Source organism: Lissotriton helveticus, chromosome 1_2, assembly GCF_964261635.1.
Source record: "Lissotriton helveticus chromosome 1_2, aLisHel1.1, whole genome shotgun sequence".
In the NCBI taxonomy this organism is placed as follows: domain Eukaryota; kingdom Metazoa; phylum Chordata; class Amphibia; order Caudata; family Salamandridae; genus Lissotriton; species Lissotriton helveticus.
This window is the reverse complement of record NC_136058.1, coordinates 349927413-349944207: the sequence shown is the minus strand read 5'-3', so window position 1 is coordinate 349944207 and position 16795 is coordinate 349927413.

Here is a 16795-nt window from a genome sequence, read left to right as displayed (position 1 = left end):
TAAAAAGGCTGGCAGTGACCCGGGCAATGACGGGCTTCCAGCATCATTTTATAAAACGTTTCCCGACTTACTGATTCCTAAGTTGCTAAAGCTGGTTGAGCAGGTAGCGGAATGCGGTGTGATGCCTCCTTCTATGTGCGCAGCCATTATTATTACTTTGTTGAAACCTGGTAAACCCCCTGGGGACTGCGCCTCATATCGCCCGTTGTCCCTAATTAATGTCGATGCAAAGATCTACGCGAAAATTATTGCTAATCACCTTAGCCCATTGATTCCTACTTTAGTTGCACCTGAGCAAGCGTGCTTTGTTCCATGTCGTACCCTTACTTATAACTTACGCACTGTTTTTGCTGCCTTCCAACACACGCGTGAGGAGATACCTGCGGTTGCGGTCTTTCTCGACATGGAAAAGGCTTTCGATTCCGTGGAATGGCCCTTCCTGGGAGTGGTACTGCAGAGGATGGGGGTGGGTGACCTCTTTATTCAGCTATTGAACACATTGTATGCTTCTCCAACAGAGCCTTTTTCTATAAGCCGTGGTACCAGGCAGGGCTGCCCCATTTCCCCCCTTCCCCATGCTCTGGTCGCGGAACCACTCGCCTGTGCATTAAGAGAATATCATGGAGACCGCGGTATCCGTTTCCCAGGGTACAATTTAATAGTATCAACATATGCAGACGACACCCTGCTTTATGTGAGAGACCCAGAGACCAATCTCCCGAGAGTGTTAAGAGAGGTGGTTCTATTTAGCTCGCTCTCCGGCATTAAAGTGAACTGGAACAAAACTGTAATATTCCCGCTTACCCCGGCCACGAAGAGGGTAGACTCGGAGTACCCTATTAAATGGACCACTGACGCGGTCAGATACTTAGGTATACGACTTCACACGGACTCAGAGGTAGTCCTCAGAGAAAACCATGGGGTTGCGATCTCCAAATTGGAGGATGATGTAGAGAAGTGGATAAGCCTTCCCCTCTCTCTCATGGGCCGCATATCGTTGTTCAAAATGATGGTACTCCCTCGTTTTCTGTTCCTATTTAGCAACATACCGATGGTCTTATCTAAAGTATTTTTTAAACAGCTGCATGCCCTGGTGCTACGATTGGTCTGGGCTGGTGGGCAGCCGAGAGTGTCGTGGGACATACTGATAAGACCGTATGAGGATGGGGGACACCAAGCTCCTGATCTAGAATTATATTACCGAGCTGCTCAAGGTGCTCACGCTCATGGCTGGATGCATGGCCCGAACAACGCCCCTCACATTCGTATCGTACAAATAGTAGCGGAGCCGTCGCCGCTGCCGGCCTTGCTTGCCCGCCCCCCCCGATCGGCATATGGGCCTACTAGATTCGCTCAATGTAGTCACACATGCCTGGCACCACCTAATGGATGCACAGGCCTGTTCGCTATTATACTCTCCGGAGGCCAGAATAGAGTGGTGTTCATGGCGGGGAACCTGTAGGGATCGTGGAGTACTGTCGGCGCTTGCGTGGTTGGATATCCATAAAATGGGGGACCTATTCCAAGACGGTGTGGTTAGACAATGGGGAGATTTGGACATTAGAGAAGGGCGAGGCCCCCCTCCCCTCACCGGTTCCAATTTCACAGAGTGAGACTGGTGCTCGGAGACTTGCTAGGGGAAGATATGGCGGAGCCACCGACGGTGACGGTATACGATTATGTAGTAAAAGCCAAAACTCCCATTAAGCTCATTTTGCGACTTTATCATGAAACGCTTGCCGAAAAGACGACACATTACGCCAAACCCAGATTGGCCTGGCAGACTGATATCGAGCTAGAACTGACGGAGGACATATGGAAGTATTGCTGTGCAAACATCAAGAGGGTATCCCATAATGACCGGCACCGACTATTGCACTTTAAATATTTAAATCGAGTGTATTACACCCCGGAGCTGTGCTGCTCAAACGGCTGATTTTTTGTATCTTGCCTGGCACTGCCCTAGAATTGCAGATTTCTGGAACGCAGTGTTCGACAAAGTGAACGAGGTCTGTGGATTGTCACTGTCTCCTACCCCGCTGTTAGCGCTGCTGGGCTACTCTAAAGTTATAGCCCAGGAGCATCGCAGGCTGGTCGATATGGCTCTGTTAGTTGCTAAACGCTGCGTGGCGCTTACTTGGATGAGAGGACCGACACCCACACTCGCCAGGTGGTCCCGTGATATGCTGTACTGCTGCACCCAAACGGGACTATACAGCGAGCTTTTGCCTCCCCGTAATCGCCCCAAGAACTACCGGTCACTATATCTGGAGAGGAGATCTGTGGAGGGTGACGCGGGCACAGGGGACACTGGGTTTGACACAGAGATGACACGCACACCACAGAGGACTGAGTTGGGAACGTAAAGTGTATTCGACTTGAATTATCACTCCTGAGGTGTCCTATTGATCGAACTTTGCTATTGTTATACTGTGATGTAAATAGATGTAACCTGATTCAATTGATAATACAATAATGAGGAGGTGATGGGGAGTAATGTGTACACATTGACACGTTCTATGATTACTGTACTGAAAATGCTGTCACTTGGTCTATTGTTGTCTGACTGTAATGCTTGAAAATGCCAATAAACACAATATAAAAAAAAAAAAGAAGTCTGAGCCATAATTTCTTGGCTGTCCAACACTGGCAATGCAGGAGCTCGTCAATGGGGTGGCAGTCACCAGAGGTCTGACAGGCTACCCAGGATAAGATAATCTTTAGCCCAGAGCATCTGAGTAATTTGGAAAGGACTCATGATCTGTCTGGATGCTCGCTCTCACCATCGGATCATTCTAACCTTCCAGAAGTGGAGCTTTCCAAATCTATCAAGTGGATGAGCCCTCTCTCACTACGATTCTGCAGGTTTTGTTCACTCAATGAGCAGAGGCTCAAGAATAATATACATCAGCAAATGCAGATAGTCGGGAGATAAAACAGGTATTAACGGATGTCACTACCAAAGTCAATTCACTCTCCTCAGAGGTTTCAGATTTACAACAGTGGGTGACAGTGGCAGAGGAGGTAATCTCTGCAGTGGTAAAATCAATAAAAACTCAGGAAACCCAGATGGTGTATTTGCAGGGGAAGATTGAAAATCTCAGAAATCGGCAACAATGTGAGGGTTTTTGGTATACATGAAGGGGGGGAAGGCTCAGATCCTACATCCTATTGGATCAGCCTATTTCAGCAAGCGTTCCTGGATTTGCCAACTTGAATATGGACGCAGGCTCAGTGTGCACATAGACTACCAATTTCGGTAACTCAGGGACCCCAAGCCAAGTCATAATATACCTCGTTCAATGCTCTTTTAAAACAGCAGCTTCCTACTCCGACCTACTACACCTGTAAAGGTAGACTCAATTTCTATCCTTATTAAACCCAACCTGTGTAAAGCCACGATGGACAGGAGATCAAAAGTTATGCCAGTGGATTGATCCACTTAAAGCAGTTTGCACACAGGTTTTCTTGCAAGAGCCTGCTCATCTCAAGATTATTAAAAGACGGTCGCTCGCAAATTTTTTACACAGAGACTGAAGCTGAACAAGCCCTCTCTAGGTGGAAATTAGATACTTCATAAAAAATGTTGGGGTGTATTTTCATTTTATCTGTGTAGTAATATGAAGATCAGCATTATCTTTTCTTCTTTTGTTTCCCTCTAGTGGTGGTCGAGGAGTGGGTGTATTGGAATCAGGGTGGTGGGGATCCAGGAGGTTTGCTTTCTGCAGGTTGTCTGTCACCAACGGTAGGAAGGGAGGATAATTCCTTTTTCTAGACACGGGATAAGGGCAGAGCTGGGTGGGTTTGGGAGGTATGGAGAGTCGCGCTCTCTCTTATTCTATCAGCATCACTGGAGAAGGGGGTAGGCGGGGTGTATAAGAGTCAGTTAAATTATCGAATTATTTACAAAGATGGAGATTTGAGAAAGAAAAAGGTGATATAAATAAAGAACAAAATAAATGGGAAGATGGAATGAATAAGATTATTTAATGTTTAAATTGAAGTATATGTGTTGGAAGGTTGCAGGACTAAACCAATCTAGGAAGCATCATATTGTATTCTAGTGGTTTCTTCTCTCCTTTCCCCCCTCCTTTCCCTGCCACCATGGAACATTCCATGCATTGTTCCATTATTCCACTGCTGCCTTCAATGGTGGAGTTGTAACTGTGAAGTGGGCTAAGTGTGAAGCTGACTGACAGTTGGTGGTGTATTTCAAAAAAGTGTTCCTCAGTTCCTTGTCTGCCATCGCTGGTAGACACTTATTACTGGTTCTTGGTATGCAATTCTTTCATTTCTTGCTTTATGGCTGCATTAAAAATGGCGTTACCCCTACCCTTTCAGAATGAAGAAGTAGATCCAACCATTCCATGGAAAGAGTGGAGAGTAATATTTAAATTGTACCTGATAGCGATTGGGGGAGAAATATTTTCGCATTTTAGGAAGCAGCACATTTTATTGCATAATTTGAGAATTGAAGGCTGTAAGACTTACAATAACTTAAAAGGCTCAGACACAGAAGTTGAAGAAGGGAGTGAAGAAGATTTCAATATCTACCTAGCTACACTGAACAAACTAGAGAAACATTTTGGAAAAGCCTTAAAAATGTGGTGCTGGAAAGGCACAGATTTTTCTCCAGAGTTCAGGGTAAAAGTGAGAAGGTCAAATCTTATATTGCTGCTCTAAAAGGGCTATCCAACACATGTGATTTTGAAGGGTAGACTGACTCTCTCATTGAGACCAATTGGATAGGTGCACAAACAACCATAGGATACAAGAAAAACTGTTGGCAGGTAACCCAGATCCTCAACAAGCTATAGAAATCGCATTAAGTGTCGAACACACGGCAGAATGTATAAAAGAAATAAATGGGAGTACTGAGTCCCGCCATGAAGTAAATGCTATTACTAAATAAGAATCAGCAAAGGACAAAGAGTTGAAACAAAGAAATCAAATGACTACTAATTTCGAAACTAAGTGTTATAGGTGGGGTAACCCAGTACATTTAGCGAATAATCCTTCTTGTCAAGTGAACAATGTAACTTGCCACAAGTGTGGAAGAAGGGGACACCTAGCTAGAGTGTGCCATGACAATAATCCTAAAAATGGTTTCCTTGATAGAATCAGACCCTACACCAGTAGAAGCTAAGTTAGTATTCCAAGTAGAAGACAACGATGGCATGGTCAAGTTTCTGGAATGCACCATCACTCTGGACAATAAATTGGTCAGAGTGTTTGCCGACTTATGTTCTCCATACACCCTGCTAGACAGTAAGATGTTTGAAGGGTTGTTTCCTAACAAGCTGAGCACCCTGGCAGAAGCAGACATCAAACCCAAAGGGTATGGGGTAGATCCCATTTCCCTCTTAGGCATGACCACTCTGTGAATTGAATACAAGGGTAGGACCACAGTGGACAAGATCTATGTAACTGAAAAAGGGTCCAATCTACTAGGGTGGAAGCACCAAAAAGACCTAGGCATGAAACTTGATCCCAATAGTCATGATCAAGTCATCTTAGTGGATTGGTCAGTTTGTGGTCAGGCAATCTGTGAGGAATTCCCAGGAGTTTTTACTAATAAATTAGGTCTGCTCAAAGACTTCCAGCATTGCATAAAACTTAAAGACAAATACAAAGCCATTGCCTACAAGGTAAGGCCCATTCCACATTTAATACAAGAACCCCATATGTAAAGAAATAAACAGGTTGCTGGATTTGGGGGTCATAGAACCTATAGATAGTTCCCAGTGGTTGGCCCCCATTGTAATTACATCCAAAGCTGCCAGTAAGGATGTCAGACGTTGCATTGATCTCAGGGACCTACATAAAAACATTTGGGTAGATAGGCACATGTTACCCAGGATACATGAGGTTTTAACTCATTAAAGATGCTAGCCATTTCAGTGTCCTTGATTTATCATCGGCATATCACCAGGTGAAGTTATATCCCGATTGCCGACACCTTACCTCATTTATCACTACTTTAGGAGCATTCCACTATCTCTGGATGCCTTTCGGATTAGCCTCTGCTGCGGCTGCTTTTCAAAGAATCATGCAGCATGTGCTCAGGAATGTTCCGGGAATACTGTGTTTTCAGGACGACATCGTAATATTTGGGAAAGACACCAAGGAACACAATAACAGATCAAGAAACGCATTACACAAGTTGAGCCAGGCAGGTCTGACCTTGAAGAAATAGAAATGCCAAATGGGGTGAACTCAGTAGAATATCTAAGTCATACTATTTACAGTGAGGGAATCAAACCTAAAATGAACCTGGTTGAAGCCATCCTTGATGCAGCTGCTCCCACCAAAGTAAATGTAAATGTGTTTGTATTTATATAGCGCACTTCTACCCAGAGGTCTCGTAGCGCTGTATTCATACCGCTGTGGAACCCATCCTGGCTTTCCTGTGAAATGTCCACTCCTGGGCACCCCCAAGGTGAAGCCAGGCATTCAAGCGCTGCTGGGGCCGTTGTGGAGATTAAGCAAGCTATTGCCCAGAGTCACAGAGTGGGACCCATGATTAGACTAGGCACCGAGGCGAGAATTATCAGGTCTGGGGAAATTGAGTCCAAGAGCCGCCGAGGCGGGAATTGAACCCTGGTCCCGGGCCAGACCTCTGCATAAGAACTGAAATAATTGTTGGGATTATCAGACTACTATTCAAAATTCATTCAGAACTATGCAAGCAAAGTGGAACCGTTACGCAATCTTCTCAAGGCCAAACAATTGTTCGAATGGAATGTTGATTGCCAAACTGCATTTTTGGAGATAAAAACATGCATTACCAAGGCACCTTTTTTATGTAGGTTTGATCCCACTAAAACCACCTATCTGTCCACCGATGCCAGCAATAAAGGGTTGGGGGCCAGTCTTACGCTTTAGATGGGGAACACGGAGCAAGTAGTGGCTTTTGTCTCCAGATGATTAAAAGGTGTCGAACAGCACTACTCAGTAATTAAAAAGGAGGTGCTAGCTTGTTTCGGGCAGCTAACCACTTCAATTTTTTTCTGTGGTGCATACCTTTCACTATTAAGACTGACCACAAACCCCTCACTTATGTGTTTACAACTAAAGGTTCCACAAGAATGACACACAGAATAGCTAAATGGATGATGGGACTGGAAGGGTTCAACTTCAAAGTTAAATACGTACATGGAAGGAATAACGTAGTAGCTGATTTTCTGTCTCATGCTCCTCTTAATACTGTCTGTAACACAAAAGAGAGGAATATAGTAATCCTGGAAGTAGCTGTATTGGACAAAAAAGAAAAATCTACCTGAACCTGTTATCAAGTTTTGCAAGGTGAGAATCGAGCTTTGCATAATCAATGAAGAATCTACTGAGGAGAAAAGCGTGTACCCCCTGAGGGGATGAGAGACAAAATCGTCAAGTTAGCACACATGGGACACTTAGGACGAAGTTTGACTAAAAGCAAAGTACATAAAGAATACTGGTGGCCTGGAATGGACATCATGGTAGAGGATGTAGTCAAGAATTGCATGGAATGTGCTAAAAGTAACAAAACGCTTTTAGTAAGAAAACCTCCTTTGTCGCCCGTTCAAGTCCCTGACCGTCCGTGGTCTAAACTGGCGCTAGACATTGTCTGACCTTTGAATCTCAGGCAGGTGAATGAATGTTTCATTCTAGTTCTTTTAAATTATCACTCAAGATGGGTTGTGACTAAGTGAGTGAACCTAATTGACACCTAAGCTCTTATCCAATTTTTGAAAGACATTTTGTACGAAGAAGGTATACCGGACACTATTGTAACAGACAATGAGGTCTAATATACATCAGACTTAATGAAAAACTTTCTTGCCAATCTACGCATTACTCATCTGAAGACCGCGTTGTACTGTCCCAGAGCTAACGAGTTAGTAGAATGAATGAATAGGGTCATCAAAGAATGTCTACAAAGAGCAGAAGCCACTAAAGTAGCAGCAAAACATGCCTTGCAAGAAATTATATGGGCCTACAGAACAGCACCGAACACTGTCACACACATTTCACCGTTTATATTACTAAAAGGAAGAAAACCAAAAACCAACCTCACAGCGGGATGGCAGCACACTGTTAACGATTGCAAGGTAGACAGATCACACACTGCCAAGAATATTGAAGCACAACAAGAGAAATAGAAAATGAGGTATGAATATAGTAAAAATGTCAAGGCACTCTCATTCAATCCAGGAGAACAGGGTCACATAGATTTGCCAGTTACAAGGAGGAAAAGCCACTCCCGGTTTTCTGAACACATCAAAATTACTGAAGTAGGAAGAAATGTAGTTCACTTGGAAAATGGACAAACATGGGGAATGGACAGAGTGGTCAAATACAACCATACTCAAATTGGTCGGGGAGTACCTAAAGCCTCACCTATTGGCCCTAACTCTGCTCGTAAGTCATCAAGGAACACTAGTTGACCCTCATGGCATAAATACTTTAAAGTTGGTTAATTTCCTTGTTCTTTTGTCTCTTGTGTTCAGGAGCCTTGTTGCCCTCATGGCACTAGTCCCCTTGCAGTAACTAGTATGTATTTCTCTTTTCCCTTTCCCTGCTTTCTTTTCCCTCCTGCCTAGGGATGTTTGTTGTATTCTAGTGTTTTCTTCTCTCCTTTCCCCCTCCTTTCCCTGCAACCATGGAACATTCCATGCATTGTTCCAACATTCCACTGCTGCCTTCAGTGGTGGAGTTCTAACTATGAAGTGGGCTAACTGTGAAGCTGACTGATTGTTGGTGGTGTATTTCAATAAAGTCTGGAGTTCTCTTACCTGATTTCGTGTACTTATAATGCATCAACTGATATGTGAAGAGCTTAAGGCATTTAAACCACAGATACTTGGTTATACTGAGACCCATTTGACCTAAAAGGATAAACATATGTTTACACAATTGGGATATGATGCTTTAACATATAACTATGAGACAGTTTCAATTTGAGGTGGTACCATAATGAAATCTAAAAACGTAGCTGTAAACATACTATATACTTCAGCAGATTTTAATGAAAGATAGGCATTAGTGCAGCTGTTAATCCTGGGACAAAAAGTTACTATATGCGTGATATATGGCCCTAACATTGATAACCCTGACATATTTGATTACCTATGTTCAGAATTGTTGGAGTGGATGGGAGATTTGAAAGTAATGGGGGATTTTAATTGTAGCATGGACCATAGAATAGACTCTACAAGTAGAAAAGCGCATTCAAGGATGCGTAAGACAAGCGCCTCTATATTTGAACTTATGAAAATTGAGCAGTAAAATTATGCTTAGAGGACATTACTTCCAAGTTTACCAGGGTTTGTGTATTACCCATCCCTTCCCAAACAATACTCACATTTCGACATGATGCTTAGAGGACATTACTTCCAGGTTTACCAGGGTTTGTGTATTACCCATCCCCTCACAAACAATACTCACATTTCGGCATCATTTTTGTTAAAGGCATAGCTACAGAAAACACCCATATTGATGTCTTTCCTAAAATAACATCAGACCTTAATCCTGTTATGTTAACAATACAGGTAGGAGTAGGAGGACGAGATGGTCATTGTTCATTTTCATTTCGTCATCATTTCCTCAGTAACCCGGAGTATTGTGTGCATCTTAGAGTGGCTTTGGAGGAATATATAGGTAATAGGGGTTCGGCTTCGGCATCCGCTGTTTGGGACTGTATGAAGGCATATATTAGGGGTGTGACACTTCAGTTCAATCTAGTCCAGAATAGGTGTATCTATCAAGAAGATGAACAATGTCATCTTGACTGTTTAGATCTAGAATGCCAGCATGCACAGGTAATTATGCTAAGGGATCCAACTGAGCAGTCGATATATCTTAGGTTGATAGAGAAGAGGCACATGTTAAATAGAAGGCTAACTAAAAAAGTAGCTGCCAGCTATAATAAACATAGAATGTTACAATATTAATACAGTGAGAAAGTGGGTTGGCTTTTGGCAGCAAGATTTCTGATAAAAAGGCTAGATCCAACATCAAGCGCATTAAAGGGGAATGAGGGGTGCTTCATTCACAACCACAGGCTATCGCAGAGAAATTTTGAATATTCTATGAAAGAATTTATGGCGAGCTAGCACTACACACCAATCTTAGCTTCTGTGAATATCTACAAGAGAGTCAACTACCTTAGATTGACACTCAGGAGATGGTTCTACTTCAAGGGGATATAGGATTAACCAAGGTTGAGTATGCTATTGTAACCAGGTGACCGGGACAAGGACTGATAGTCAGGACTGCAGTAATGAAAGTAACTGGTGGTCTGTTAACACTGAAGAAATGGTTGCTCCTTCTCCACAGGACGAGCCTTTCACGTGGGGAACATCGTCACCAGAAATACAACACGGCTCCTTTAACTGGCATACAGAACGGGACACCAGGACTGCCCCTTGTGACGTAGCCTTCCTTTCATTGGATAAAGGTCCGGAACCTTGGAGGTCGGCGTGTGACATCACCACCGGAGGCGAGGACCGGGAAGAAGAGAGAGAGGAGGAAGGACGCCGCCGGGACGTGGAACCCTCAACGCGAGGACGAGAAGCAGACGAGCTGGAACAAGGTGAAGCCCTGTCCGAAGCAGACGTGCCAGGAGGCCAACGAGACCGCGCAGCGCCGTGCCACGCTCCCGAGGGAGGAGTGTGGCTACGACAGGTACGGGACCGTATCTCGAACTGGGTGGGACGACGGGGAACTTCACCCGCCTTAAAAGAACTGCCCCCTCCCTAGTATCCCTGCACTTCCCTTTCCTGTATATTTACCGACCCTCACGTCCATCACTAGAGTTCTCCGTAAGAGAGTACAGCACTTATAGGTGATCCCTCACCCCTTGGTTCCTGGGAACAAAAGAGTAATAGGACGTGGCAGTAATTGGTCCTTTTCTTTTATTTTGTTTCCGGCATATCCCCTGCGAGAGGTCCTTTGGGAAGAATCGCCTGCCTGACAATCCGAACGTCGAAAAGGTCCTTTGGGAAGAATCGCCTGCCTGACAATCCGAACGTCGAAAAGAACACCCCAACCCAGTCGACATCACGGATCCTGCAGGGTTTGCCAAAGAGAGACTAACCTTTAGGAAAAAGAAACTTTATGTTCAAATAAAACCCTCTTTACCAAGGCAACGTGTCCAGTCCATTCCTGACCCCCCCTTACAGCTATTAATAATTTGCCCTCTAGTAAGGCTATGGGTGAAGATACAATTCCCGTTGAGTTCTACAAACTTTTCAAGGATATCTTAGCATCTGAGCTTACCGATCTAATTGTGTCTATTACAGGGGGGGGAAGCCCCTGTATCTTGCAGAACGACTGATGTAGTAGTATTTCCCAAAAAGGGCAAACCACCAGAGGAGAGAAGCTCATATTGACCAATCTCATTGATTACCTCTAATGCAAAAATCTTCTCCAAAATATTGGCAAACCATCTGGCCCCTCTTATACATGGTTTAGTCTCAGATCAACAGCATGGGTTTGTTCCCGGGAGAGATACCTTGGCCCATGTCAGCACTACCATTGCATCCTTCGATGCATTGGGTGAACTAAAAGAACAGATCAGCATAATTATGTTAGATGCAGAAAATGTGAAGCACTCTGATCAACCATGACTGCATTTGGGCTCAAAGTCGGTTTATATCCTTTGTGCAGACATTGTATAAGAAACCTGTAGTCAAAGTTATGCCAAATGGTACCTCGTCACCTTTATAAGTACGAAAGAGTTCACAGCAGGGGTGCCCACTTTCTCCATTATTATTCGCTCTATATATTGAACCATTTATTGGACATCTTTTGCAGAATGTGGGTATCTTATCCAGTAAACTTAAATGGCATGAATGTTAAGCTAACTCCATTTGCGGATCATATTTTAGTCTTGTCTAGTAACTCAGTAGAAGCCTTAGCTTCTATTACAGAAGGGGCTTAGCTCTTTGGCGTCTTTTCTGGGTGTAAATTAACCTTGACTAAAACAAAGATAATTCTAAACTACCAACCTGACATCTCGTTAATAGATCCAGGGATTACAGCCGAAGTCACATATTTAGGTATATGGCTTAGTAGTCAGGTAGAAGATATAGTCCCTCTTAATTATAAGCCACTCCTAAAACTGGTGATGGCTAAGTTACAGGACTGGCACCGGCTTCCTCTCAGTATCCTTGGTAGGTTCACTGTTATAAAAATGAATATATTACCCATATTTTTATATTTGTTTCGTTCAATCCCATTACGGGTACCTGGCTCCTTCTTTAAGCATTTAGAAAGTTTAATTGGCAGTTTTATTTGGGGATGGTTACAAACTAAGGGGCTTCAAGCTCCCAGATTTCAAATTGTACTATAGGGCGTCATTTGCTGGACAGATTCAGAGCTGTTATTAGGACGTAAAGCCGGTCCGTCCTCATTGGCCTACCAACTGCCATGTGCACCATCAATCAGATTTATGCTCCATAAGATCACAGACCAAAACTATTACAAGAGGATTGGATTAAAGATAATTAGGGACATAGCAAGGATATTGCTCAAGTTGACCCCGCACACTTAAACAGTAAATATAAACTTTGGCTATTGATTTTAAAAAGTTTCTTGTGAATAAAGAATTTTTCTACTGAAGAAACCTGACTTTGGAATTCTTGGGAGAAGGACTGGAAAGACAATGGAACAATTTGAACAGAACTAATGATATTGTAATATTTACTGTTTAAGTGTGCGGGGTCAACTTGAGCAATTTTGTTTTGTAAAACAATTTCTTGTTTTCTGAAATTGGGATCTAGGGGATTGTATCCCAGACAACCTGCACCTAGACACGCACGTACTTTAGGGATTTTGTCACCAGTGCGGGCATAGTAGCCCCAATCCCCTGTTCTGGCTTGATCTATATAGCAAGGATATGGCAGGATATGTGTAAGAAATACATCCTACCTACTTTGCATAACATTACTATACTATGGGGTTGTCCGATATTTCTGAAAATATCATGATAATATGGAGAAAATCTGGCAATGTTTGGGTATTAATATTTTAGGCCAGTTGTATGATAGCCAGGGGTTTTGTTCATTCTATTCATTACAAAAGAAATATGGCCTCCTTCAGCACTACTTTTTTAAGTATTTGCAAGTAGGGTATTATTTAGGATCACTGACTAAATATCGAGGGACAAAATATAGACTACCCAAAATATCGATGCCAAAATATCGACAGACAAAATATCGAATTCCTATCTACAAACAGGTAAGTACCAAAATATCGAATCCAAAATATTGTTTAAACATGTATACTTTGTAAAAATATTGAATTTCTTAAAAATAATGTAAAATTAAAAAAATAGCTAAAATAAATAGCTAAAATATAGTTAAAAATACTTAAATTACCTTTAAATTATTAAATAATTAATTTAACTTATAAAAAAAACATACAATCATATATGTTAAAACATATATATATTAACATAATATTAATAAAAAATACACAATATTATTACCGTAGGATAGCAGGAGTGTACATTTACTATTCCCACTCCTTGAAGTGCAACAGTAGGGAAAGCGTTGGATAGCGAAGGGGTAAAAATTACTATTCCCACTCCAAAGAGTGCAACAGTAGGGATAGCGTTGGATAGCGTAGGGGTAAAAATTACTATTCCCACTCCAGAGAGTGCAAAAGTAGGGAAAGCGTTGGATAGCGTAGGGGTAAAAATTATTATTCCCACTCCAGAGAGTGCAACAGTAGGGAAGGCGTTGGATAGCGTAGGGGTAAAAATTACTATTCCCACTCCAGAGAGTGCAACAGTAGGGAAAGCGTTGGATAGCGTAGGGGTAAAAATTACTATTCCCACTCCAGAGAGTGCAACAGCAGGGAAAGCGTTTGGATAGCGTAGGGGTAAAAATTACTATTCCCACTCCAGAGAGTGCAACAGTAGGGAAAGCGTTGGATAGCGTAGGGGTAATAATTACTATTCCCACTCCAGAGACTGCAACAGTAGGGAAAGCGTTGGATAGCGTAGGGGTAAAAATTACTATTCCCACTCCAGTGAGTGCAACAGTAGGGAAAGCGTTGGATAGCGTATGGGTAAAAATTACTATTCCCACTCCAGAGAGTGCAACAGTAGGGAAGGCGTTGGATAGCGTAGGGGTAAAAATTACTATTCCCACTCCAGAGAGTGCAACAGCAGGGAAAGCGTTGGATAGCGTAGGGGTTAAAATGACTATTCCCACTCCAGTGGGTGCAACAGTAGGGAAAGCATTGGATAGCGTAGGGGTAAAAATTACTATTCCCACTCCAGAGAGTGGAGCAGCAGGGAAAGCGTTGGATAGCGTAGGGGTACAAATTACTATTCCCACTCCAGAGAGTGCAACAGTAGGGAAAACGTTGGATAGCGTAGGGGTAAAAATTACTATTCCCACTCCAGAGAGTGCAACAGTAGGGAAAGCGCTGGATAGCGTAGGGGTAAACATTACTATTCCCACTCCAGAGAGTGCAACCGTAGGGAAGGCGTTTGATAGCGTAGGGGTAACAATTACTATTCCCACTCCATAGAGTGCAACAGTATGGAAAGCGTTGGATAGCGTAGGGGTAAAAATTATTATTCCCACTCCAGAGAGTGCAAGAGTAGGGAAAGCGTTGGATAGCGTAGGGGTAAAAATTACTATTCCCACTCCAGTGAGTGCAACAGTAGGGAAAGCGTTGGATAGCATAGGGGTGAATTTTACTATTCCCACTCTAGTGAAAATAAATTAATATAATTCACATAATTATCAATTAATCAATTAATACAATTTAATTATCAATTAAGAATTAATTAATTACCAATTAAAAATTAATTAACAATGTATTCAAAATAAATACCAATAAATAAATTTACATATTTAATTAATTATAATTAAATTACTTCCCTCCCTATTCCCCTATAAACCCACAACCCGCTACAGAAAATAAATTAATCTTATTCACATCATTATCAATTAATCAATTAATAAAAATGAATTATCAATTAAGAATTAATTACAAATTAAAAATTAATTAACAATTTATTCAAAATAAATACCAATAAATAAATTTACATATTTAATTAATTATAATTAAATTACTTCCCACTCTATTCCCCTATAAACCCACAACCCGCTACAGAAAATAAATTAATATTATTCACATAATTATCAATTCATAAAAATTAATTATCAATTAAGAATTAATTAATTACCAATTAAAAATGAATTAACAATGTATTCAAAATAAATACCAATAAATTAATTAACATATTTAATTAATTATAATTAAATTACTTCACACCCTATTCCCCTATAAACTCACAACCCGCTACAGATTTAAATTACGCAAAAATTAAATAACATAAAATTAATTACTTAAAATAAATTACAAAAAAATATACACTTTTCATACAAAACACTTAAAAAAATTCGATATTATTAAAAATTCGATATTTTTAATGACCTATATTATGTACTTTGATATTTTGACTTTCTATATTTTTAAAATCGATATTACATTACTTACCTTAAAAACGATATTTTTTATGTCTATATTCTGTCCATTCGATATTTTGTCCATTCTATATTTTGGACTCGATATTTGTGTTAGTCTATATTTTGGACTCGATATTTTGACCATATACCATTATTTCCTAGAGACTGTAAGCTGAACCGGTTACATCGGAAATATTGTCCTGTTTATACAGGATGTCTGTTTGGATCTCTATCAGTGTATTTTATAAGAAACATATTTCACCGATACAAGATGATAGCTTGCAGATATCTGTAAAATTGAGCCGGCTTCTTGCATCTGAGATAATAGTGAATGACATAGAGGATGTCTTGGTTAACTTAGACTGATCAGTAACTCTGTTAGTTTGAAGCTTCAGCATTTTAGGACAAACTTTATGTTATATTATACTCCAGAGTGTATCTCTAAATGGGAAACGTCTCAAGCCCCTCATAAGTCCCATTGTCCGAAATGTAAGTTGTCCAATGCTAAAGCAATCCTGGATGGACCCATCCTCTTGACCATGATGTAAAGGAGCAAACTTTTCTGGGATATAATGTAGTGTCCGGCCACACCCATTTCCATTTCCCTGCCCAAACTGATTTTCATGACCTCCTCTACCATTTATCACACATTCCTATTGTTCTCTTTTGTAAAAATTGCATTCTGGTCCATTGATTACACTTCATTCTGCCCAAGCCGGCGAGAGTGGCCCGAGATGGAGATTACGGCTGGAGTCAGAGAGTACGGCCCGGGTGCGGAGAGTAGGGCACGGGTATGGAGATTCCGGCCCTACTGCGAACATAAAGAAATGACTTGTAAACAATCTCTGTGAATACCAAAAGTCGTAATGTTAGACTTTTATCTCAGATTGCCTTAGTGAATTGGGCCCATCATTTTTATAGAAAATGGCTGTGGTAGATTAAATATGTTGGTGTGAACTGCAAGAGACAGGGCTTTGATGGTTCACCATTGCAGGATTCTATGGAAAGGGCAGGCGTAAGAGATGAAGCAGGCTTGTTGTCAATGTGCTGTTGAGACTTCTATATTTTTTCACAGAAGAAGAGGGTTGGTGGTATTGCACTTTTCTGTAAAGTGAGGACTAGGTGGATCTGGTAGGATGTGAATGTAAGGCTTGGTTCAGTTGTAAAAGCATCCTGCTTCTGTTGGTAGCTTCATTAATGGTGTTACTTTAGCTGATGTGCTGAGTTGTCTATGTGTTGCGTGGTGGATTTAGTATCATAAGGTCTCTGTGAGTTCTGCTCTTTTCCAGTTTCTTTCCTGTCAGCAACGTCTTTAGCGAACCAGG